Source organism: Elephas maximus, chromosome 4 (assembly GCF_024166365.1).
Source record: "Elephas maximus indicus isolate mEleMax1 chromosome 4, mEleMax1 primary haplotype, whole genome shotgun sequence".
Lineage (NCBI taxonomy): Eukaryota > Metazoa > Chordata > Mammalia > Proboscidea > Elephantidae > Elephas > Elephas maximus.
In genome coordinates, this window is record NC_064822.1 from 11,447,231 (window position 1) to 11,473,679 (window position 26,449).

The following is a 26,449-nucleotide window of genomic DNA, read 5'->3' on the forward strand; positions in this document are numbered from 1 at the left end:
AAAATGGTGCATGTTGAAAATACCAATTAGACCCATAAAAATTGACCTATTTTTTTCTAATATGTTATCATATGGTATCTGTCATATATCACTCAATTTGCTATATAAGGCATAAGGCATGTGAAATTTTCCCACTACCTCTAATTACTTGTTGAAGAAAATTAAGCCTCTTTGATTTTTTTTCTTAATTTCCTTTTTTTTTAAGTTTAAGACTGATTTTTAGTTCAAACCCCTTCCAAAAGTTAATTATAGGAAAATTATTGTTCCAAGTGTTTTACAACCTTAGTAAAAAGGTTGGAGTCTGATTTTTAACTGATGAGAATTATACATGTTTTAGGCTGGGTTCTCTAGAGAAGCAAAACCAGTGAGGTATATATAGAGAGAGAGAGACAGAGAGATTTATGTCAAAGAAATGGCTCATGCAGTTGTAGAGGCTGGGAAGTCTTAAGTCCCTGGGTCAGGCTGGAGGCTTCTCCTCACTCGTGTAGCTGCAGGGGCTGGCAGACCCAAGATCGGCAGGTCAGACAGCAGGGCTCTGGCTCACAGACTGCAGAGGCCAAAGAATCCCAAGATCTGCAGGTAAGCTGCTAGGGCAAGTCCCAAGAGCCAGAGGTCAAATGAGGATCCAGAGAAAGCAAAAGCCAGTGAGCTTTGCCAGAAAGTGCACATATATTGGATGCAAGCCATACCACCAGGGAAACTCTCTTTCAACTGATTGGCTGCTCATGGAAGATCTCATCATGGAGGTGATTATATCAGATCTCATTAGGGAGGTGATTACATCATCACATAGCTCTCAAACTACATCATAACTGCCAAACCACTGAGAATCATGACCCAACCAAGTTGACACACAACCTTAACCATCGCAATACAATTCAGATCCTCTCTATTCACCCACCAATTTTTTTTTTTTAATTTATTTCTTTATCTTTCAGTTGGGCATGTGCTGGACTCTATGTTGTCTATATGGTTTTTTTTTTTTCTTTGCTTGTTTTTGCTTTTTTAAAGTTTGTGAAAGTATTATGAGAAAAAAAATTAGTGAGGAAGAATCTAAATGTACAAACTTTTTCCTTGATATTGGATTGAGGGCATCTTGGTATTTCTGGATACCTACAAGATATAAATTTCCTATTTAAAAGGTTCAAGGAACCACAGCACTTATAACATATAACTTTGAATATGATGGAACAAAAACACATGCGTTCTATTTATATGCTTTCATCAAGTTCAGCATTTTGAAAATAGGTTTTTTTTTTTTTTTTTTTAATCTTAGTGACATCTGAAATGCTGTCTTTATTTTTCAGGAAATATATGCCTTATAGAATACTAAACACCGAGTTTGAATGAATTTTGTCACATAAAATTCTTTTGGATTTTCTATATCTCAAAGCAATTTCTAAAAGTAAACAAAACTTGTTGACTTTTTCCACATATGAAATATATGAAAGATTCTAGAATAAGCAGCATGAAGAACTGTGAACTGTTGCAAAATTTGCCATCAAATACTCGCATCCCAACAATTTCACGGAAGTCCGTTGACCTGTAACTCACTGTGCCTCATCTCATCCCACTAGAGGACTGCCTTGGCTGCACTCTTCACAAAAGGATGTGTTACTTTTCATTAGAATACAAAGAGGCACATTTGATTTTCTTCTTCTTAACATTTATGCTCATTTATTTATTTAGAAATTTAAGTTTTTTCTTTCCTGAACTTTATTTTTACAACAGTTTTAGATTTACAGAAAAAACTACATAGTGCAGGAAGTTCCCATACAACTGTACTATTTCCCCTAATATTAACACCTTGCATTAGTATAGCATATTTGTTACAATTAATGAACAAATATTGGTGAATTATTATTAAAGAAAGTCCTTGCTTTTTTCCAATTTCCTTATTTTTTATGTATTGTGTTTTTCTTTTCCAGGATCCAATCGAGGGTGCTACAATACATTTAGTCATCATGTCTCCTTAGGCTCCTCTTTGCTGTGACTGTTCCGCAGACTTTCCTTAATTATTTATTTACAGTTTTGAGGTGTACAGGGCAGATATTCTATAAAATGATCCTATTTGGGGATTTGTCTAATATTTTTCTCATAATTATTAGGGTTATGGGTTTCGGGGAGGAAGATTACAGAACTAATGTGCCATTTTCATCATATCGTGTCTAGGGTATATACTGTCAATATTATTTTTCATTATTGATGTTGACCTTGATCATTTGGTTTGAGGTAGTGTTTGCTAGGTTCTCCATTGTAAGGTTACTCTTTTTCCTCTACTTTCATAGTGTACTCTTTGGAAAGAAGTCTCAATATGCAGCCCAACTGAAGTAATAGGGAGTGAGGCTCCACCTCCTCAAGGGTGGAGTATCTACATAAGTTCTTTGCAATTCTTCTGCACAAGAAATTTGTCTATTCTTCCTTAATTATTTACTCATTCAATCATTCATTCATATCATGTGGACTCATATATTTATTTTATACTTTAGGTTATAATCTAGTACTACTTTATTTTGTCACTCAAATTATTCCAGTTCTAGCCATTGGAAACTTTTTGGTTTGGCATCTGTGTCCATTTGACATACTCTTATCACTGTGAGTTTTTTGGAAACCCCGGTGGCATGGTTAAGTTTTACAGCTGCTAACCAAAAGTTTGGCAGTTTGAATCCACCAGGTGCTCCTTGGAAACACTATGGGGCAATTCTGCTCTGTCCTATAGGGTCGCTATGAGTAGAAATTAACTCGACAGAGTTTTTTTTTTTTTTAGCACTTCCTTACTTTTTGGCACTACAATAGCTACAGGCTCATCTTGTATATTTCCTGTCCCAGTTCTAGATTCTGCCATTTCTCCGAGGTGTTCCAGGTCTTTTCATTGAAGGGTGGTGTTAGAAACCAAGATCTGGGTTATAGGTGTGCTTCTTGCTATTGGAGTGTGGTTGCTTCTAGCCCCTTTCAGCTTAAACAGCAAGGAAATTGATTTGTGTGTGTTAAACTGCATATATGTACAAAACTACAAACATTTCTGTATGTTACCATCTTTATTTATATTACATTTTTTGAGTTCATACTGATGTCTCCAACTCAAATCTATTACCACATTAGTCATTCTAGACTTAATGCCCTCAATTATCAGAATCGTTAACCTACACCTGTGTTGGAAACAACTTTATCAACTATAGTGCAGCATTAGGTATAATTCCCTTTGCGTTTAATTTTATAGGCTCCACTCATTTCCAAAGTTACCTAGGTCAGGAACTTTTCCCCACCACCTGCAATGAGGTTGGTTCATATACTGCAGTGCAGATTGTTTTTTGTTTGTCTGTTTCAAATTCAGCATTCTCTCCTGGCATCTCCTGAGCTTGTAAATGATTTTTAAATTTTCATACATTACCTTTTACTCTCTGTGTCAATGGGCTTTGGCAAATGCATAATGCCAAGTACCTACAATTACAATATCACAGATAATTTTTTTGTCACTTTAAAATCCCTTGTGTCACCTTAAAATCCCTTGTGCTTTACCCTCTCAATGCTTTCTGCCTAGTTTAATTATTTTAATCAGAGGCGGGCCCAAGATGGTGGAGTGGTCAGACACTTCCTGTAGTCCCTCTTACAACAAAGACCTGAAAAAACAAGTGAATCAATTATATATGACAACCTAGGAGCACTAAACATCAAAGGCAAAGTTGAGGAATCAGACTGAGTAGCAGGGGGAGGGAAAGACAGATCAGAAGCAGCAAGCAGTTGCCAGACCTGAGCCATGGGAACTGGCACCCTGCAGGCTAGATGGGCTGGCATGCAAGGTGAGACAAGCAGTGACACTTGGGACACATTTTCCACATCAGGAGAGACCAAGTGGTGGACAGTCTATTCAACCCTCCAGAACCAGCAAGAATCAGTGTTTAACTGGCAAAAGATAAGTACATTCATCTAACCTACACCGTGCAAAGCAAAAAAAACACACCCTTGGCAAAGAATCTCTTTCCCATTTCTCCGCCCCTCCCCACTCTGCACCAGGCCCTGGTTGCCTTCAGTGATTGCCACGTCCCCTGGGCCAGAAGTAGGACTTGTCATGCACCCTCAGCCATTCTCCTGGCTTTGGAGAGGGAACAAATAAACAAACAGGGGAAAAATAATCTGCTAGCACCCCTAAGCCGGGAACTTAGGGAAGACACAGACCCTTTGCCTAGGCACAGGCATAAGTGGTCCACAGACTTTGAATGCCTTTCACCCCTCATAGACCTATGTGGGCCCATTTCAACAGCATAGGCCCTCATTAGCAGAGTACAACAGGGTATATGCCTGAAGCCTATTTTCAACTATATCAGCTATAAGGGGGAGTGGCTGATTCATGACATTTGACACAACCCTGACTAGGGTCTAACCTACCCTCATCAGGGGCTGGAGGACTGGTGGCTCCACTCATGCCACATAGTGACAGTGGTCTGAGAATAAGTGGTGCCTCCCAATCCCTACAGCCAACAACATTGGATGCCCATAGCCCAGCTGTAAAACCCACCCAACTACATTCTCCAGGGAACAGGGACGCACTTTCCTCCCAGACACTCAGGAGCAGACGTCAGCTCCCTCTATTGCTCAACACATGACCCCCTACTTAAGACAGGTACATATGCCTACTCCAATCACCCTTGCCCATCTAGGGCTGTAGGTGAGAGCCTGCACCATGCACTTGGTGACCAACTACCTGGACACATGAACTGAATCCATACAAGAAAAGTTAATGGGTTTCTGGGCTCACTTACCTAGTAACAGATCTAACTACCTGGTGACAGGACATGGAGAGCTTCAAAGACACCAATAATCAAACTAGCGCACACAACCAGCCTCTTTGGACATATCAAAACAAAACAAGAAGCTAGGACACACTATTATAAGCAAACATAAAATAAATAAATATAATAACTTATTGATGGCTTGGAGACAACAGTCAATATCGAATGACATAGGGAGCCAGACTATGATGACTTCAGCAAGGACCCAAAACAAAGATTCAAAAAACCTTCCAGAAGAAGAGTTTGTTTCAGAAATACTAGAAGAATTCAGAAGATTTATATACAGAGCTCTTCAAGAGATCAGGAAGGGGATCCAGCAAATGCAGAACAAGCCAAGGAACACAGAGATAAAGCAATAAAGGAACTTATGAAGGTTATACAAGACCGTAATGACAAATTTAATAGGCTGCAAGAATCCATAGACAGACAGCACACAGCAAACAGAAATCCAAAAGATTAACCATAAAATTTGAGAGGCAGACAACTCAACAGAAAGTCCTAAGAGCAGAATTGAGGCAATGGAAGTCAGAATTAGTGAGATTGAAGATAAAGCACTTGATACCAACATATTTTGAGGAAAAATCAGATAAAAGAATTAATAATAAAAAAAAGAAACCCTAAGAATTATGTGGGACTCTATGAAGAGGAATAACCCATGAGTGATTAGAGTACCAGAACAGGAGAAGATAACAGAAAACACAAAGAGAATTGTTAAAGATTTGTTGGCAGAAAACTTCCCTTAAAGATGAGAAGATATCTATCCAAGAAGCTCACTGAACCCCACACAAGGTAGATTCCCAAAAGAAAGCCATCAAGATATATTATAATTAAACTTGCCAAAACCAAAGATAAAGAGAGAATTTTAAGAATGGCTAGGGACAAATGAAAAGTCATCTACAAAGGAGTGTCAATAAGACTAAGCTCTGACTACTCAGCAGAAATCATGCAGGCAAGGAGGCAATGGGATGACATATATATGTATATATATATATAGAAAGCCTTGAAGAAAAAACATTTCCAGCTGAGAATTATATATCCAGCAAAACTGTCTGTCAAATATGATGGTGAAATTAGGGCATATCCAGAAAAACAGAAGTTAAGGTAATTTGTTAAAAAAAAAAAATTACAAGAAATACTAAAGAGAGTTCACTGGTTAGAAAATCAGTAACATCAGATAACAACCCAAGACTGGAGCACAGGACAGAACAACCAGATGTCAACCCTGTTAGGGAAATCAAAAAAACAAGTCCAAGCTAAAAGGCTGAAAATGGAGAAACAGAGATGTCAATACGTAAAAGATGACAACACTAGAACAAAACAGATGGACTAAATAATGTAGTCATAGATCTTTAACATGGAGAGAAAGTCAAGGCGATACAGAGAAATAAAAGACTGGTTTAAGCTGAGGAAAATATTAAGGCATCCACAAAGGAAACTAACAATCCTCCACAACAAAATAAAAAACAAGAATAAAGTAAAGACTCAGCAAATACAAAACCAACAACAATGAAAAAGATGAAAAGAAAATACATAAAGAAGAACAACTCAGCACAGAAAATTAAGTGTAACAAAGAAACTGGCAACAACACACACACACACAAATACATCAAAATGACAGCAATAAACTCATACCTATCAATAATTATGCTGAATGTAAATGGACTAAATTCACCAATAAAGAGACAGAGAGTAACAGACAGGATAAAAAAAAAAAAAACACCATCTATTTTTCCTTTTTTTATCTATATGCTGCCTACAAGAGACACACCTTGGACTTAAAGACACAAACTAAAACTCAAAGGATGGAGAAAAATACATCAAGCAAACAACAAAAAAGAGTAGGAGTAACAATATTAAAAAATATTAATCTCTGACAAAATAGATTTTAAAGCAAAATCCACCACAAAGGATAAGAAAGGACACTATATAATGATTAGAGGATCAATACACCAGGGGGACATAACCATCGTAAATATTTATGCACCCAACGATAGGGCTCCAAGATACATAAAAAAAACTCTAACAGCATTGAAAAGCGAGATAGACAGCTCCACAATAATTGTAGGAGACTTCAACACACTGCTTTCAGTGAAGGACAGAGCATCCAGAAAGAAGCTCGATAAAGACAAGGAAGATTTAAACACCACAAGCAACAAACTTGATCTCATAGACATAAACAGAACACTCCACCCAACAGCGGCCAAGTATACTTTCTTTTCTAGTGCACATGGAACATTCTCCAGAATAGACCACAAATTAGGCCACAAGGCAAACCTTAACAGAATCCAAAACATAGAAATATTACAAAGGATCTTTTCTGACTATGAAGCCATAAAAGTGGAAATCAATAACAGAAAAAGTAAGGAGAAAAAATCAAATACAGGGAAACTGAACAATACCTTGCTCAAAAACTACTAAGTTATAGAATAATTTAAGGATAGAATAAAGAAATGCACACAAACAAATGAGAATGAAAACACTTCCTACCAGAACCTTTGGAACACAGCAAAAACAGTGCTCAGAGGTTAACTTCAGCAATAAATGCACACATCCAAAAAGAAGTAAGGGCCCAAATCAAAACATTAACCCTACAACCTGAACAAAAAGAAAGAGGGAAACAAAAGAAGCCCACAGGCATTGGAACAAAGCAAATAATAAAAATTAGAGCAGAATTAAATGAAATAGAGAATAAAAAACAATTGAAAGAGTTAACAAGACCAAAAGCTGGTTCTTTGAAAAAATCAACAAATTTGATAAACCATTGATCAAACTGACAAAAGAAAAATAGGAGAGGAAGCAAATAACCCAAATAAGAAATGAGATGGACAATATCAGAACAGACCCAACTGAAATTAAAATAATCATAACAGAATACTACGAAAAATTATGATCCAACAAATTTGAAAACCTAAAGGAAATGGGTGAATTTCTAGAAAAACACTACCTACTGAAACTAATGAAAACAGAGGTAGAACAATTAAATAAACCTATGACAAAAGAAGAGATTAAAAAGGTAATTAAAAACTCCCTACAAAAAAAGTCCTGGCCCTGACAACTTCGCTGGAGAATTCTATCAAACTTTCAGACAGGGGTTAACACTACTACTACAAGAGGTACTTCAGAGCATAAAAAAGAATGGAATACTCCCAAGCTCATTCTATGAAGCCAGCATAACCTGGATATTAAAATCAGGTAAAACACCACAAAAAAAACAAAAACAAAAAACTATAAACCAATAGCCCCCAAGAACATAGACCCAAAAATCCTCAACAAAATTCTAGCCAATAGAATTCAACAACATATTAAGAAACTGTTTCACCATGACCAAGTAAGGTTTATACCAGCTATGCAGGGATGGTTCAACATTAGAAAAACAATCAAAGTAATCTATCACATAAGTAAAACAAAAGACAGGAACTACATGATCTTAGCAGTTGATGCAGAAAAGGCAATTGACAAAGTCCAACACCCATTCATGATAAAAACTCTCAGCAAAATAGGAACAGAAGAGAAATTCCTCAAGATAATAAGGGGCATTTATACAAAGCCAATAGCCAACATCATCCTAAATGGAGAGAGTCTGAAAGCGTTCCCTTTGAGAACAGGAAGCAGTCAAGGATGCCCTTTATCACCACTCTTATTCAACATTGTGCTGCAGGTCCTAACCAGAGTAACTAGGCTAGGAAAAAAAAAATAAAGGGCATGCAAACTGGTAAGGAAGAAATATCCCTATTTGCAGATGATATGATCTTATATACAGAAAACCCCAAAGAATCCTCAAGGAAACTACTGGAAATAATAGAAGATTTCAGTGAAGTATCAGAATACAAGATAAACATACAAAAATCACTTGGATTCCTGTATAACAACAAAGAAAACTTCAAAGAGGAAATCACCAAATCAATACTATTTACTATAGGCCCCAAGAAAATAAAATACTTAGGAATATATCTAACCAGAGACATAAAAGTCCTATACAAAGAAAATTATAAGACACTGCTGCATGAAAACAAAAGAGACCTACATGAATGGAAAAGCATTCCTTACTCATGAATAGGAAGACTCAACATTGTGAAAATGTCAATTCTACACAAAGCAGTCTACAGATACTATGCAATCCCAATCCAAATTCCAATGGTGTTTTTTAATGAGAGGGAGAAACAAATCACCAAATTCATTTGGAAAGAGAAGAGGCCTCGGATAAGTAAAGCATTACTGAAGAAGAAGAACAAAGTGGGAGCCTTAACACTCCCTGATTTTAGAGCCTGTTATACGGGGTAGTCAAAACAGCCTGGTCCTCTACAACAGATACATAGACCAAAGGAACAGAATTGATAATCCAGACATAAATTTATCCACCTATGAGCAGCTGATATTTGACAAAGGCCCAAAATCTGTTAAATGGGGAAAAGACAGCCTCTTTAACAAATGGTGCTGGCATAATTGGATATCCACCTGCAAAAAAATGAGACAAGACCCATACCTCACACCATGCACAAAAACTAACTCAAAATGGATCAAAGATCTAAATTTGAAAATCTAAAACAATATAGATCATGCAAGAAAAAATAAGGGCAACACTAGGAGCCCTAATACATGGTATAAACAGAATACAAAATATTACTAACAATGCACAAATGCCAGAAGAGAAACTAGATAACTGGGAGCTCCTAAAAATCAAACACTTGTGCACATCAAAAAACTTCACAAAAAGATTAAAAAGACAACCTACGAACTGGGAAAATATTTTTGGCTACAACATACCTGATCAGGGTCTAATCTCTAAAATCTACAAAATACTCCAAAACTTCAACCACAAAAAGACAAATAATCCAATTAAAAATGGGCAAAGTATATGAACAGGTACTTCACCAAAGAAGACATTCAGGTAGCTAACAGATACATGAGGAAATGCTCACAATCATTAGCCATTAGAGAAATGCAAATCAAAACTACAATGAGATACCATTTAATTCCAACAAAGCTACCATAAACCAAAAAACACAAGATAATAAATGCTGGCGAGGTTATGAAGAGACTAGAATACTTATACACTGCTGGTGGGAATGTAAAATGGTCCAACCACTTTGGAAATCTATTTGGCACTTCCATAAATGGTAGAAATAGAAGTACCATACAATCTAGCAATCTCACTCCTTGGATTATATTCTAGAAAAATAAGAGCTGTCACATGAACAGATATATGCAAACTCATGTTCATTGTAGCACTGTTCACAATAGCAAAAAGATCGAAGCAACCTAGGTGCTCATCAAAGGATGAATGGATAAAAAAAATTAGGTATATTCACACAATGCAATACTACACAACAATAAAGAACAATGAGGAATCCATGAAACATCTCATAACATGGAGGAATCTGGAAAGCATTATGCTGAGTGAAATTAGTCAGTTGCAAAATGACAAATATTGTATGAGATCACTATTATAAGAACTCACAAAAAAGTTTAAACACAGAAGAAAACATTCTTTGATGGTTACAAGGGTGGGGAGGTAGGGAGAGGTGTATTCACTAACTAGATAATAGACAAGAATTATCTTAGGTGGAAGGAAGGACAACACACAATACAGGGGAATTCAGAACAACTGGACTAAACCAAAAGCTAAGAAGTTTCCTGAATACAACCAAACACTTCTTTGGGGACAGATTAACACTGGCAGGGGTCTGGGGACCATGATTTCAGGGGACATCTAGTTCAATTGGCATAACAAAGTTTATCAAAATGTTCTGCATCCTACTTTAGTGGGTGGCATCTGGGGTCTTAAAAGCTAGCGAGCAGCCATCTAAGACACATCAATTAGTCCCAACCCACTTGGAGCAAAGGAGAATGAAGAACACCAAAGATACAAGGAAAATATTAGCCCAAGAAACAAAAAGCACCACCTATGACCAGAAGAACTAATGGCCCCCAGCTACCATCACTGACCGCTCTGACAGTGAACACAACAGAAAGGCCCTGATGGAGCAGAAGAAAAGTGAGGTGCAGAACTCAAATTCTTGTAAAAAGACCAGACTTAATGGTCTGAGACTGGAGGAACCCCGAAGACATGGTCCCAGACTCTCTGTTAACTCAGAAAATTTAAACCATTGCTGAAGCCAACTCTTCAAACAAGGATTAGACTGGACTAAAAAAAAAAACTATAAGACATAAAATGATACTCAGGAAGAGTGTGTTTCTTAGTCCAAGTAGATGCATGAGACTAAAGGGGCAGCTCCTGCCCAGAGGAGAGACGAGAAGGCAGAAACGGATAGGAGGTAGTTGAATGGACAGGGGAAATCTGGGGTGCAAAGGAGGAATGTGCTAACACTCCTTATAGGGATAGCAACTAGGGATACAGGGATATACAACATAACAATGTATGTACAAATTTTTGTATGAGAAACTAACTTGAGCTGTCAACTTTCACTTAAAGCACAATAAAAAAGTAAATAAATAAAAAAGCTAGAAATAGAAGAACAAAAAAATTAAGTATTTTAATCAAATGTCTACGTCAAGAAGGAGGGCAGAATATGACTTTTATCATTTGGCTTTTGTTTACCTTTCCAGACACAGGTTCAGAGTCAAATATAAAGTCAACCACATATTGTACATTCCGTGCAAATCTAGCCATGGATATTAGAATAAATCTTGCTAATTAATCTACACCTAAATACTACTCTCTCTGCCTGAAATTCCCTCCACGTCATGACTCCTGGAAAATCTGCAGAGTCTTTAAATGTGTCATCATCAAGAAAGTCCTCCTCAATCACATCAAACAGGTTAGATAAACTGTCCTTTGTATTTCATTTCAAGGAGCTTGGTGGTACAGTTCTTAAGCACTTGGCTGCTAACTGAAAGGTTGGTGGTTTGAAAGTACCAATGGCTCTACAGAGGAAAGATGTGGCAGTCTGCTTCTGTAAAGATTGCAGTCCGGAAACCCTATGGCTCAGTTCTACTCTGTCCTATAGGGTCACTATGAGTCAGAATCGGCTCCATGGCAAAGGTTTTTTTTTGGTCGATATTTCATTTCTGTCATTATACGCATCACTCTATATTGTTGTATTTTTGTGATTTTTCCTTCAAAGGAAGATTGTGTGTCATTCATTTTTCTATCCCTAGTGGAAACCCTGGTGGTGTAGTGGTTAAGTGCTACAGCTGCTAACCAAAAGGTCAGCAGTTCAAATCCACCAGGCACTCCTTGGAAACTCCATGGGGCACTTCTACTCTGCCCTATAGGGTCACTCTGAGTCTGGAATCGACTCGACAGCAGCGGGCAGTGGCTATCATGCCATCCAACTTATAATAGTCCAAGACTCAATAAATACTAGTGGAATGAATGAACGGCTTAATGTGTAAATGAAACATAGATATTTCAACATCCAAAAATTTCAAAAATTCATTTTTTGAAAGTTGAAGTTGGCCTAAGGCTAAAAATGGTAAATCTCAGCCTTCAAAGGGAGTTCAAAAGGCCCAGGCTCTAACCCCCTCAAGACTAGGTTTGGTTAGCCATGACAGACTTGGAACACAGTACTGATTGATATAAGCTGTATTCCCTCACAGATAATGCACAAGGTCCTCCCTGCGTTGGGTTATTAAATAAAGAAAATGGTAAAATTTCCGATATGAGTGCCAACTTGAACTTTATGAGTATACACTTACAAATCAAAGGCTGATTTTTTTTTGCCAAATGGTGAATTTGGTTACTACGGATGTGTTCATGCAACTCTCCCCTCAACGGAATCCCTTTTGTCGTCACTTTCAAGCTCCCAGTATACTTATTTAGGTCGGTTTGGTACAAATATCAGCACTGAAGCTCCTTATTACACAGTCTTTGAAATAAATCTGTAAAACCAGATTGAATCCTTGCAAAACCTAGCAAGACCCCTTCTTCTTGTCACTTAGAATCACCACTCTGTAAACCATTCAATTCCAAACCCCGAATATCAACAACTGAATTTTTTTTTTTTAAATAAAGGATGTAAAATGCAGCTGAGGCAAGAATGCAGCTTTCCGCACTAGATCTGCTAAATAAAAGAACCAATCATGCCAAGTGAAACCAGGTATTTCTATAGACCACAGCTAACACCTGCGTATCGACCAGGGCCGGGTGTTCTCACTTGCCTTACCTGTGCTAAGCCCAGCAATTAGCCAGAGAACAAACCTGGGCTGGGAAAATGCAATTGCCTCCAATAAAATAAACCATTTAAGCTAATAATTAAAAAGTGATTAATCCTAGGGTACACTCCGGAAAGATCAAAGTGCTTCATTTAGGGATAAATAAAAATCTCCCTGTATTACTTCTAATCATTAACCTTCTTAAATTAATCTAACCTAAATATTTTCAATGAAGTTCTTGAATAAGTGTATATATTTTCCTTTTATTATCCTCTGAAACGGAATTGATTAGAGGAGGAAATCTCAAAAGACAGTTTTTAAGGGATAACATGTTCAAGTGCTTATCCTACTAGCTTCATCGATCAGCTAGCTGGCTGAGAGCTGAGCTTTGGGATATTTGTTTGAACCAAACAAATCTACTTTTTAAAGGTAATTCTAATGTTACTGTTTTAACAATAACCTGCAAGAGCTCCCAGTACATAATACAATCAGGAAAACTGGCTGACTAGTTTTTTTGTTCTGAGTAACAACACAACAGAGAACCCCTGAAGGAGCAGGAGAACAGTGGGATGCAGACCCCAAATTCTCATAAGACCAGACTTAATGGTCTGACTGAGACTAGAAGGACCCCGATGGTCATGGCCCCCAGACCTTCTGTTGGCCCAGGACAGGAACCATTCCCGAAGCCAACTCTTCAGACATGGATTGGACTGGACAATGGGTTGGAGAGGGATCCTGATGAGGAGTGAGCTTCTTGGATCAGGTGGACACTTGAGACTATGTTGGCATCTTCTGCCTGGTGGGGAGATGAGAGGGTGGAGGGGTTAGAAGCCCACGAAATGGACATGAAAAGAGAGAGTGGAGGGAGAGAGCGGGCTGTGTCATTAGGGGGAGAGTAATTGAGAGTATGTAGCAAGGTGTATATATAAGCTTTTGTATGAGAGACTGAGTTGATTTGTAAACTTTCATTTAAAGCACAATAAAAATTATATAAAAAAGTAAATCAGAAATTCACAACATATATTCAGCCAAAAAAAATCAAGTAATATTTATTGTATGTTAAAAATGCATTAAAAAAAAATTTTTTTATGATAAAATGGACCTTAGTAATTGTTATGCATACTCAAGAGCAAGCTTTGCAGGACTGGAATTTATTTTTTTGGTGGCTGATTAGTTAGTTTAAATTTGCCTTGCACTCACTCTATGCCTAGCCAGTCTCACTTCCCCACCACCCCCGCACCCCCACCCCAAAAAAGGAAATTATTTCTAGCCAGGCTATTTGAGTCTGATTTGTGTAAAGTCCAGTTGATTTGATGGGGGAGAGAGGTCATCCTTTGGGGGTAAGCTACGAAATACTTTTCACTGAGCACAAACCAGGAAAGAGTTATGAAAACTAATGAAATGAAACAAAATATTTACAAAGACTCAGCTTTTGAAAAGTTAGGGTGGAAAAGATGGCAAAGTAATGTTTAAATGGGGTAGCTGTAATAATTTTATTGGGAATAATTAAATATATTTATTTTTTTTGGATTGCCTAAACTATTGAGACATTGGTGTTAAAGAATGAAATAATTAATTATTGGACTGTCTTGAGTGGATCAAGGCAAAGAATTTAAATTGTAATTTTATGAGTGTTAAGAACTATAAAACCTCTGTCAGACTATCTCTACTGAAGAAATAAAACAGGCTTTTTGGTTAAATGATTTTTTTGCCTTTAAAAGTTAAACTAAGTTTATTCTCATTTTAGGCATATGTGAAAAATAAGACTTTCACAATTGCCCTACTACAAATACTGTTAAACTTTGTACATTCACATTGCTCTTTTCTTTGGAATAAATGAAGCCTCAAAACAAGTGAACCATTTCCTGCTATGTGTTATTCTTACAGCTTCATTTGCTCCAGACCCACTGCCAATTGAAAGCTCCTGTGCATAAGCCTCCGCCAAGCTTGAAAGTATAATAAACCTTCTGTAATATTCTTGGAAACCGAAGACACTGTGAGCTCAGGGAGCCGGGTATTTATATGCTTAAATCAGGCATTGCAATTCTCTTAATCTCTTAAGGTGCTAAATAAAGCTGTATTCTACTAACAATGAAATTTTACCTAAGTCTCTCACATAAAATTAGAGCCTCCTGGTGGCAGATGAGGTTTGAGTTCAGGGAAGAGTGAGAATTCCTGAGCAGTTGTAGGATAGAACAGACACTCACTCATAGGCTGTGTCCGGAAACCACAAACTCAGGAGTTTTAGTAAAAAAAAAATATATTTGAGCGTTCATATACATGAGTGTTCCTTATACTCACTGGAAATACTTGATTCTCTGACACAACCCTCCAGTTTGGGTAAAGGAAACCGAAGAAATGTTTATCCTTTATCATTAGGAGAAGTTTCTGGCATTTATTACACGTTTGCTTACTTCTAAATTGCACTCATTTTATATGGCTGACAATTCTACTCACTAGTAGGCATGGGAGCCTGGTAGAGCAGTGGTTAAGACCTTGGCTGCGAACCAAAATGTCAGCAGTTTGAATCCACCAGCTGCTCCTTGGAAAGCCTATGGGGCAGTTCTACTCTGTCCTATAGGGTTGCTATGAGTTGGAAACGACTTGATGGCAACAGGTTTGGTTTTGGAGCCCTGGTGGCACTGTGGCTAAGAGATTGGTTGCTGACCAAAAGGTTGGCATTTCGAATCCACCAGCCACTCCTTGGAAGCCCTGTGGGGCAGTTCTACTCCAACTTATAGGGTCACTATGAGTTGGGACCAACTTGATGGCAGTGGGTTTTAGGTTTTTAGTAAGTATGATTCAGGTCTCAGACCTGATATAGAAAATTGATCAAGCAAGTTTGGGTGCCTTAATATTGCAAGAGAATATTAGTGCACATTGCTCAGTTCAAAGGTGAAGCAAGCAAAAGCAAGGGTCTAGATGTCGTCAGACTGCTTATTCAGTCTGGCTTTTTCTTGCCTCTGTTAGGCCAGTAGTCAAAAAGGGACAAGCATATAAAGTATTATTCTGGCAAAACCAGAAGGAAGAACTCTTCAAGTCATAGACATCATAAGGTCTGAGAAATTTCTCTCTCCCACAGAAATCCTGTTTTTTTTTCTACTGCTTTTTGAGAATGTTAGACTGGCTTCAGGAGGCTAAGAAAATTCATGCATTTCATTCAAGCAAAGGGACGCCTAACATACATTTTACTGGTCCTGGTAATATGCACATGATTCTCATAGCTGGACTGACCTCTGCATGAGTTGGCTTCCTGTTCAGTGCTCTGGGTGTAAGTCAAACCCACAGGGATTTAGTGGCAGACATTAGGTCCTTCTCTCACTTGCGAAGAAGCCTCAGGCACTCTCTCCCAGACAAATGCACTCTCCTTTTTAAAAACACCTGAAGTTTCGCTTAGTTCATAAATTATGATCGAAGGTTGGTCAAGAGTCTAGCCCTTCCACTATGAGTCAGACTTTGGTTGTCGCCCCCCCGCCGCCACCCCGCTAATTTTTATGTCTAAATGTGCATGTTAAAGCTGATAATGAGGAATCTGACAGTAAAATGGAGTTGTAAGGTCTGTTGGCAGGTAGTTATTTCATCCCTGCCCCCTTTGTCCTTCCTTTCCCCTCTCCTCCCCTTCCTCAACTGGTTTGGCTGCCGCAATTTGAGACAAATAGTTGCTCTGTGTCTGCTCTCTGCATGAGGTGAGGTGAGGAGGGAACGGTGACTGCCAGGCACCAGATTGATGGTGTGTGGAAACCCCAGAGCCAGAGCTGCTGGCAGCCAAGTGTGCCTCCTTGGGGAATCCCACATAATACACTTTCCAGATTTCTGGGCCTCCGTCCAGCCGCACACTTCTGTGCGTGCACCTCTCCCCTCATGAGAAAGGGGCGGAGGGGAGGAGAGAGGCACAGGCCTGGGTGCACACTTGCTTACTTATTTACTATTTTAATAAATGTGTTTCGCATATGTTACTTTAAGAAGCAGCCAGGGAGAGAAAGCCAACCTGCTTACCTCTTTCCACAAAACCTGCTCATTCCCTTTTGGGGTGGATGATTGAAATTGGATGGGAGCCAGTCTAAAAGGGTGATATGTTTCTAGGGCTGACAGCCACTGAGGTAGGCTTACACGAATGCAGTAAAAACACCAGTGATAGTGTCTCCTGTACTGTCAGCCATGCTGCCTCAAGCAATGGGAGCTCCAATTCTAGGCCATCATCACCTCCGTCCATAAATGATGTCATTTGGAAAGTCAATACTCCTGGAACAACTTCACTTTAGAGGTTTAGAGGTGTCTACAACTGGGCAATAACTTACCTCTAGAGGCCAGAAGAGGACTAGATTATGTCCACAGGTTATTGACAGAGTCTAGTCTTTTTCCAGCACCACTTGGTCTGGAAAGCCTTTCTTTCCTCCAAAATCTGCAAAAAAAAAAAAAAAATGCTACTCTTGAAGCTCTTGAAGAATGAACAGAAGAGAAATGGTTGAGAGAACATAATCTATTAAAATCAGATTGTATTTGTGTTCTCAGTTGAATGTAAGATAGCGTAATCAGAAATGCAGAGACATGGGATTAAAACCATTTTTAAACAAAACGCCCCAAAGATCTTCAGAGTTAAGGACTTCTGGTTCAAGACAGCTGACTTAGCACATACACTTACCTAGCTTGATTTCTGAAACACTATCAAAGTGACAATAAATGAGTTAAAAGCTACAGACCAATAAAGGCAAAAAGAACAAGAAAGAAGTGGAGAAAAAAGTGGAGAAGATGGAAAGTAGAGAAGATGGAAGTGATGGTGATGGTTAAAACAGAAGGAAGATCCAAAATGTATAACATAAGAAATAGGGACTTCCACAGACAAGGCTACACATCTACCTTGTCAAATCAGACTCATGGGAACAACATGCTGTGGGAGTGAAGACAAGGTGAAAAAGGAGAATTTGAAAAATTCTATAGGAAATCGTACACCATCTCATGACTTGTCCTAACCTCTTGCGCAGGCTAGGAGTTTACACCCTGGCAACATGGCAAATAATTGTTCCTACAAAAATAGCCCAATACATTGGGACAAACTAGGACACCTAGTATAAATACTGTCATCCTATAGTAAAGTCCTAATGATTCCAGAATTTTTGAGAATCTCTAGGATTAAGGCCACACTAAAACATCTTACCAGTCTCCAAGCTTCCTGTCTGTCATCTTAATTTTTCAATATTAAATGTGAAAGGACAAATAAAGACCACTAGGCATTTGAAGAAAGTCTGCAGCATGAAAGATAAAAATCCAGATAAAATTGACCATAAAAGAAGCAAATATTCATGAAAATGAAAATGTCTTTTGAAAATTAATAGAACCCCGCCTCTACTTAGTATCACAAAATTTCAGTAAACATTATGTGAATTAAGAAAAACCAACAATAAGGCACAACTATAAGGAAACAGGCGCTCCTTGGAAACTCTATGGGACAGTTCTACTCTGTCCTATAGGGTTGCTATGAGTCGGAATAGACTCGACGGCAGTGGGTATAAGGAAACTATATAAAAAAAAAGAAGTCTTAGAAATAAAAAAAATATATATATGGCTGCTTTAAAAATTTTAATGGAAAGAATATCTGAGAGATAAAATCCAGGAAATCGCTAAGAATTTAAGCAAAAGGACAGAAAATTTGGAAGAAAAGCTAGAAGTTATAAAGTTTTAATCTGGAATATTCAATATTTAGCTATCTTTTGAGAAAAGGATGACAAAAGGAAACTATCAAAGAAATAAAAGAAATTTTCCCCAAAATGGAAATAGGACAAATATCTTCATTTTGAAAGGACTCTTTTAGTGCCAAGTAGTAAGGAATTGAAAGAGACCTATACCAGAAAAATATTATCAATTATTAGCATACCGAATTTATCAAAACATGATGCTAAAAAGTTTTATAGAGAAAAAAGAGCAAAACAAATGTTTCTTACAAAAATGGGAATCAGTCTTGCATCTACTTTTTTTCACAGCAACAATATATTCTAGAACATAGAGGATAGACTCTTTTAAAAGACTGAAGAATATACTTAAGAAATTAAAATTATATTTTTGGCCAAAATATGAATCAAGTATGAGAATGGATAATTTTTTTTTAGATGAATGATCCATAAGTTTTATCTTCCAAGCATCCTCTGTGAGAAGATTTTGAAGCTGTATTCCTGCAAAACAAAGGTAGAAACCAAGAAAGAAAAAGATGTTAGACACAAGAATTGCTGGAACTGCTCAGGCATCCAATTAAAAAAAAAATAGCTATGCAGAAGACCTACAAGTTAATCTTTCCAAATATGAACTGGAAATCAGTTGCTTCCAAGAAGAATGTTTTCAACATAAGAGAATAGTACAGAGAAAGGTTAGACTTAGTAAGAACTTAGAAGATGTTAGAAATAAATATGGTATTGATTTTACATCTCAATAAGAAAAATAGAAAGCAATCCCAAATTCCAGGAAAAACAAAAACATGTCCAAGAAATATATGATCAAAATGTGAAACAAAGTAAAATGTGCCTTATTTTAAACAATTGGTGCATTTAAAAAAGGGAAATATAATTGTCTTTGGTGTTAGAACTTTTTTGTGTGTTTGTGGCACAGAATCACAGCAGCAGAACTGAACAGAAAGAAAACACCCCCACATTGCTTGGCTTCTTTCTCTCGGAACAGCGTTTAAGTGGTCACATTATATCAGCATTACTTGTAGATTCACCAGGATCAAGGGTGTAGAACTTAATTTTAATTATAGGACAGAGTTAGAATGTTACAGAATTTTGGAAGTGGGGCTGCTCAGAAAGCTACGGTTCTCATTTTAAAAAGCAACAAGCCAAGAGACACTGTAATGCTGATAAATTAAATTTTTAAGGCAGAGTTAATTGTTACAAAGGTATCCTTTAAAGGAAGTAAAATCAGTGATACAACAATCAAATTATGGAGAGTAAAAGGAGGAGAAATTTGGGTGTTTAAGTAAAGAACAAATCCTTATGTATTGGGACAGAAAATCAATAGATAACATGTAAAGTTAATGAATATATGGATATCATAAATAATAATATTTTTGTAATTTGAAGGTAATCACAAAATAATGAAATACCGGTAACAGAAATATTGAAAAGCAATTGCTTCTGAGAATCTGTTCTGTAATTGGGACTGATGTGGGATGGGAGACTGCTGCTTTACCTGGCCCCTTTGCATTATCTCATTTTTATACAGCATGGTAGGAATTATTTTGGGGGGAAAAAAAGTCATTAAACAGAAATACAGTAGAGGTGTTTAAGACCAAAATATTTCATTTCAAACCTGCCCTAGCCCACTGGCTTTATTCTTCATTCTCTACACTTCTATCACGTGCCAGCACACACACAATGAACATTCAACCAAACAAACAAATGTGTGAAATAGAATATTTAGCCACATTAGCACATGCAAATTTGTTCAGCCACTTAGTTTTTTTCTCTTGTCAACTTCACAGCTGTCAATCAACAGTAGAAATCTTCCAAATAGTCCAACATCTGCTTTCACATGATTGATTCCTTCATTTTTAATGACTCCCAAGAGAAGTGGTAGATCTTTTTTATCAAAATTAATTTCATTATTTTGGCCATCTTATTAAACACACAAAATTCATTCTCGTTCCATCACACCTTCCCATATTCTTAAACCTCTTTTGTCTCTTGAATAATATAATGATGTTTACTTTTCTTTTTACGTTTCTGAGGAGTGTCAATAAACATCCATGCCCACTGCTGGAATGGAATTTGAGTGCCTTGCTGGCAGGGGCTGACATCATACATTTATATTAAAAAGGCAAACATGGTTAGATATACAATAAACATTATGTTTTAAATAATTTGTTTACTTATTTTCTATATGTTCTAACTACATTCTACATCATTTAGAATTTTTCTTAAAAGTTTTATTTTTATACCCTTTAGTTAAGTCATATTTATATTTCTGAAATGTTGTTCATTAATTCTAAAATGCCATCAATTTTCAAGAAAGTGTTTTTGAGATGTCCTCCTGTTATGGAAAACTGTCTAGAGGTAAAAAAAGAAAAGAAAACATATGCTGGAATGGATTTTTTATTACTTATTATGGCTAATTATTTCAAAGTTTGACCACTTTCTTCCAACAGGAAAGCATGATTTTTAACTAGACTATGATTTTCACTTGCCCCGCTACCATTCAGAATAGGTAATAAATGCAACACCCTAAAAACTCTCATTTGCTTTTTATGCCAATAAGAAGAAAGCATTTTAGTGCTCTAATTCATAGAGTACAGAAGCTTAATTATAATGTAATGCAGATGAGTATCACAATTTTGTTCCTACAGTAAACTACTCATTAATGGGAAATAAACTAAATCCTGAGTAGGTTAGAGCCTGTGAGTTGTTTTCTTGCTGTGAGTTTTGAAAGCCAATTATTTTTATTTCCCACTAGTGCTCTTGAAAGTCGCTACACTCCTTCCCACAATTACTTTATTGAGAACTTTATTTTTCGTTTTACAAGCCCTTGGGCGGAAAGTTTTTCTCCTCTGTAGGTATTTCTTTTTTTCAATTTAGTACCTTAAGAAAATGTAAATGAAGAAAAAACTGTTTTGATGAAAATGTGTGGCAATCCCTGGTGATGCAAAATGATTAATGTCTTGGCTGCTAACCAAAAGGTTGGAGCTTTGAGTCCACCCAAAAGCACCTCGGAAGAAAGACCTGGTGACCTATGTCTGAAAGCCAGTCACTGAAAACCCCACGGAGCACAGTTCTATTCCGACACAAACGGGGTTGCCATGAGTCACGGTTAACTCAACGGCAACGGTTTTTGGGTACCAGGGGACAACAACATGAAATAAAGAGGCTCATAAGTCAGAACCAACTTGACGGCAAGTAGTTTTTTTTATGCTTTTAGTTTACTTTATCATAACTTATACAATAGATATAACCTATATTGTTATAAATACTCAATTATTGAATTTAAAAATATTCACTTGAATTTAAAAATATTAAAAAAGTAATTAGCCTTCCTGCTGTCAATCGTGCTCCACACGTGGCCCTTCCACTTCACACATTGTTGCCAAAGTTAATTCTCTATAACGCAGATATATTTTGCTCCTATATAAAAATTTCCATTAGGTCTCCTGTGCTGATGGGAAAAATTTCAGGTTCCCTAGCAAAACAAACAAGGCCTTGTACAATCTGTTCCTGACCTCCTCTACCTCATTGCCCTCTTGCATTAACAGCCAGATTTCATTACGCTGTCTGCATTTCCTTACCATGCCAACTGCTCACACACACACAGCCTGGTTTCTACCCTCAGTACTAGTGTAAATGGTACCAATTGTCTCCATGTAATGTAATTGAAAGGACACTTATCTTTTCTGAAACACTTTGTTGTGCTGATTGATTGACATAATTCTGCCTGGTTTTCCTCTTGTCCATTTAGATGTTCCCTCCATGTCTCTTATAGGCTTATCCAACTTCAAGCAGCCATTAAAGATTGGGACCTCTTCAAAGCTTGGTCCTAAGTCTTCTCATCTTATTCTCTAGTCTCTTCCTAGGCGACTGCAACCACATCTATAGTACAATTACTGTGTATATTCAGATAACTTGTAGTTTAATGTATACACACTAGACCATTGCACTGAGCGCTAGACCATATAAATCAAGCTGCCCAGGTGACACATACTATTGGATATCTCAAAAGAAACTCAATTTCAACTTCTCCTAATCCATACTTGTGAACTTCCTTCCAAAAGCTTCTCAGTAAATGTCACTACTCGATATCCTGTTTTAAAAAAATAAACTGCTTTACATCCAAGCTTGATAATCTTCCCTCATCAACCTCTAACCTCTTACCATATAAATAAAGGCTTTTTATCATTCTTAATTATCTCTATACAGGACTCTCCAAACTGCAGGACCCAAGCCACTAGTAAGTTTTGATGTCAGTTGAATGGGTCATGATCATCACTTTTCTATTTTAATGAAAAAAGGATAAAGTAAAACTGAAAGAGATTAGAGTTCATTACCCATAGTATACTTTAATACTGATGAAATATTAATTTTATTATATATAGTTCTGCGTGTGTGTGTGTGTGTACTTGTGCATTCATACACTGGGTTGCAAACCAAATTGTTTCTCATTCTAGGTCATGCTCAGAAACATTTGCTTTCTCTTCTGTTTTCCACACTTGTACCCCCCTACCACCACCCTAATCCCAAATTACCCTCAGATTTCTGATGGACCAATAAAATAACCTACTAATTGCTCTATACTGTAATCTTAGCAGGAAACCCTGGTGGCATAGTGGTTAAGTGCTACAGCTGCTAACCAAGAGGTTGGCAGTTCAAATCCGCCAGGCGCTCCTTGGAAACTCTAATGGGCAGTTCTACTTTGTCCTATAGGGTCGCTATGAGTCGGAATTGACTCGACGGCAGTGGGTTTTGGTTTCGGTAATCTTAGCACAGTGCGTGGGACATAAGATCCACTGAATTAATATGAATGAATCATTCTAACTTTTCAGTTTCATACCCTACTGGTCCCCTTCATAAGCTGTAACTTCATTACATCCAATTTCTCCCCATTCTGCAAATGTTTGTGTTGCAACGTGCTTAACCATGCTGATCCTTCATTTTAAATGCCAGGTTCCCTGTTTACTTGCCTTGCCAACCATTGTATCTGGTGAGTCACACATTCCCTGGCAGATAATAAATGCTTCACACACGGTTTTGAATGAGTAGATGCATGACTAAACATGAATAAACTGGTGTTAGAAAAATTGAAATATTTGAAGAGAGACCAAACTACTTAATTGATAACACAATTAAACAATTGGTGGTTTGAAAACGAGTCCATTTTGTTTGAATAAAAACAATTTGCTTCAAAATGGTTTGTGTGTCTTGATATAGCAACACTTAAAATTTAAAACCCGTGCTTATTTTGAAAAGCTGATTTTCTAAATAACTCAATGGAAAATCTTATGCAAACAAAAATTTCTTGCTTATATGATTTAGAACTGGTTTATGACAGATTCTTAATATTTTTTTTATACTTTCTAAACACAATAAAATGTCATATTTAAAAGTTTTTTTGTTCCTCCATTTATTTCCATTCTGCCTGTGCTCTGAAGCACTTTTTTTCCTCCTTCAAAACCACTACATTACCATTCACTTTTTAATAGTTTTTAATGTTAAATTCAGGAAACATAATTTGGACATTGAAAGCACATGGTGTTCTAGACATTATGGTTTTACTACATGAAAGAAAGAATAAGCTATTCCAAAGAATTTCTATTTTTTGTCCAGTTCTAAAGCAAATTTCCTGGATCCTAGCAAGTAAGGGTTCAAAAATACTTATTGCCAAGTTTGATGCCACTTAAAATTCATGGATTTAATATTTTGAGTTAAACTCAATGCTCACATACCTGTGCCCTTTTAAAAATTTGCTTTAGTGTTTTAAATAATCTTTTAAAGCCTAACTATAAAAAAGCTAAAAAATATTCTTGTAAAACCAGTTAGTCAGTTGTAAATTAATTAGAAAGATACATATTAGATTTTCCTAGAAATGCACATGATTTAAGAATCAATATATTATATGTCACACACTGACAATTCTCAGATTTTATTGTTTTCAGACATCTTCAAGAGAGTATAGAGTAGTTAACTTGTGCTGTACCAACAACTTCTAATGTGTCTGTTTTGTCTTCATGTCTGTACTTGTGTGGGTGGAACTGCACTGATCCTAGCTACAGTGACTAATGACTCAGGAACCTCAGGCTGTCTTTTGTGTCCACATTCCACCATTTCAACCTCCCAAATGTTCTTAGTTTCATTTTTTTGTTTGTTTTTAATATAATTCTGATCACCATACTCTTGTTTAAACTTATCAGCTGGCTTCCCAAAGTCTCCATAATAATGTCCGAATTCCTACGTGATATGTAAAGTTTCTGATGACCTGGCACCAATATTTTCTTCCAAATTCATCTCTCTTTGATTCCTTTCATGTAGTCTATGCTCCTTTCCCACCACCCTTCTACCAGTTTGTCTTACTGCGGTGGCTCACGTGTTGCTATGATGTTGGAAGCTATGCCACTAGTGTTCCTAATACTAGCAGGGTCACCCATGGTCGACAGGTTTCAGTGGAACTTCCAGACTAAGACAGACTAGGAAGAAAGCCTGGTAATCTAATTCTGAAAATCAATCAATGAAAAACCCTACAATTCCAAAAGAATATGGTCGGATACAGCACTGGAAGATGAGACCCCTAGGTTAGAAGTCACTCAGAATACACAGTGGCTGAACGCAGAACTCAAGTACAGATGGCACAATGTCACAGGTCTGACCATTGTTTCATCCTGTTGTACGTGGCGTCAGAGCAGACTCTAGGGTGATTAGTAACAATAACAAACAACACATTACCTTCACCTAGATGTGTTAGAGCCCAAAACAGTTTTTGTTTTTGCCCTTTCACAGTGTCTAAGTAGAATTCCCATCTTTTTTCCACAGGATGCTCCCTACTTATTCTTCAAGGGTCCCAGAACTCTTTGGCCTTTTTCTCTTCACCTCCAGCAGCCAGAAAAAGTGTTCATACTCTTTCCCCTCTTCTCCCACAGTGCTTTGTTAACAAATCACTTACAGACTTGCCTTTGCAATTTGTTTGATTGCAGTATAGTGCTACAGTAATGTGCCTTCCTTCTTCCATAAATTCCTTGTGGGTAGAGAAGTTGCTGTATTCATTTATATCTAACATACTATATTGCTTATATTTTAACAAGCAATAAATCTTTGGTGACTCCAATGGTGTGAGAAAACAAGAAAAAAACTGGGGCTTGAGAAACACAAAAGAAAATTTATTGTTTCTTATCATTTTGTATAATTTCTGCCTCTATTTGGTTGATAACCTTGGCTTTGAATACACATAAGTGTATGATATATGTCTTATACCTTGGGATGAGTTGTGGCAAATTAATCTGTTTATTTACACTCTAAAATTCGATCATCACAATTTAGATCTACAGTATGAAAAACTAAAGATATCACCTATGTGACAAATAGATAAATAGGAGAAAAATGAGACTTGCTAATAATAGGCAACTGTTAAAAATGAGAGAAATTTTTACTGTTTTCATCATAACAAAATGAAATGAAGTTCCTAGTGGTTACTTATAAACACGTTATTGCCACTTTATGTTCCTGTTTCATATCTTTAAGAGAAAATTGTTACTTTAAAATGATTTATCAGCACACCTTTGTATTGCAAGTTGCACTAAGACTACTGTGAATACCAGAGGAAGTTTTCCATTGCACCAGCAACTGCAACAGTAATATTTCCTTCACAATAAAATCTGTGGCATTGACCTTTCGTATAGCCAGTGTCCCCAAGATGTTGAAAATACAGAGCTATAATACCAGTGGAAAACAAGCAAACAACCAAACACAAATGTCTGTCTTCTTTTTTTGCCCCACATGTTTGGGTATTTGCATTGAAGAAGCTCTATAACAAGTTACCAATTTTGTGTGAAATGAATCAGCTCTGCTCAGCACATAAGCAGAGAC